Source organism: Manacus vitellinus, unplaced genomic scaffold (assembly GCF_001715985.3).
Source record: "Manacus vitellinus isolate BGI_N305 unplaced genomic scaffold, ASM171598v3 scaffold_12_pilon, whole genome shotgun sequence".
Lineage (NCBI taxonomy): Eukaryota > Metazoa > Chordata > Aves > Passeriformes > Pipridae > Manacus > Manacus vitellinus.
In genome coordinates, this window is record NW_021938949.1 from 15,273,990 (window position 1) to 15,275,503 (window position 1,514).

The window sequence follows — 1,514 nt, forward strand, 5'->3', positions numbered from 1 at the left end:
ACCCACAAGGATCATCGAGTCCAACCCTCAGTCCTGCACAGGACCATCCCCAAGAGTCACTGAGAGTGCTTGAGAGTCTCATCCAAACGCTCCTTGAGCTCTGGCAACCTTGGTGCTGTGCCTGCTGCCCTGGGGAGCCTGTTCAGTGCCCAACCACCCTCTGAGGGAAGAACCTCTCTCTAACATCCAACCCAAACCCCCCTGACACAATTTCAGGCCGTTCCCTTGGGTTCTGTCACCACAGAAGAGAGATCAGTGCCAGCCCCTCCTCTCCCCCTCCCAAGGAAGTTGTATTTTGCACGCACAAGCCCCGGTTCTTCCTCACGTATTGTGCGGTGTTGCCTGAAAAATGCAGCAGGGACTGGTGTCCCTTTGCCTTTTTGGGAAGCAAACCTTCCTTCCCCTCAGTCCTGTCCTGGATCTCATTGCTCTGGGCTGTGGCAGCAGCAGCCAGGCCTGACCGCGCTGGTGAAGGTGTTGTCCCTGCCTGCACACACACACACACACACACACGGACAGACACACGGACAGCAGCCCAGGCTGGAATATCAGGCAGGAACCACCTCCCTCGGGCTCCCTGGCACCGCTGCCAGGCCAGAAGAACACCGTGCCCCCTGTCTGTGGGCATTTCGTGTGCGGCGCCGACGGCGCGGCTGCAGGTGCAGCTCTGGGACCAACACGGGGAGGAGGGAAAGCAAAATGACTTTGCACACCGACATGTTTTTACCTTTTCAGACTAAGCTTTTATTTTGATATTACAAACCATTTTTCTTTATTCACAAATCACGGTTGTGATATAAACACTAATTTCTAAAGACAGATATACACATTTTCTGGGTTTGTAGGGGTTTTCTTTTTAAATCTGTTTAGAAGTCACTATATTCCACATATGGTAGTAATAATTTTTTTCATAAGTCATATTATCAGTAGTTATTTATATAAGTGAAAACATTCCCAATATATATTGTAAAAAAATTTCAAATGCTTTTCTTACATAACTATTTCAGACATACATTTTAAAATGACTACTAGGAGTACTGTAGGAGCTTCATAAACAAAATATTTTCTAATATGGGCTGCACCCTCAACCTTTCAAGATAATTTTAATAGACTAAAACGCCATATAATCATTTGGAGAGTGGGAGCTGTAAAGCCATCTCAGGAAAATTAAAATTGCAAATAAATTCTGTTATTCTCCACGTTAGACATTTTGTGTGTGCAATTCCAAAAAAGATGTATCATCCACACTTTGAATTGGAAGCCTAACATTTGGTAAACATTTTTCAAGTCGCTTTTATCGTGGTGTTTATATGAAATTTACTTTTTTTTTTTTCTTTTAATAGGAGGCTTGTTTTGCATATCTTATATAATAAATGTGAGGATTGAACTCTTAATAAATTTCAGTTCATTCCCTCACCAGTATAAATATATGTTACTGCCCCATTTTTCATCGATTAATATAGTCTCTTTCTCTCTCTGTTTCAATTTTTAAAGATAATTTATTTCTCATCCTT

At 42.8% G+C, this 1,514-nt stretch overlaps 1 protein-coding gene across 20 annotated transcripts in view; it reads right to left on the reverse strand.

Annotated features, from left to right (window-relative positions):
- Nucleotides 1-720: 720 nt before the first annotated feature.
- Nucleotides 721-1,514, reverse strand: part of RBFOX1 (RNA binding fox-1 homolog 1) — a 1,012,766-nt gene continuing 1,011,972 nt past the window's right edge. For all 20 annotated transcript variants that reach the window (XM_018067476.1, XM_018067484.1, XM_018067479.1 and 17 more), the window contains one exon: nt 721-1,514. This exon is cut by the window's right edge. The gene's annotated coding sequence lies outside the window, so the exon portion shown is untranslated.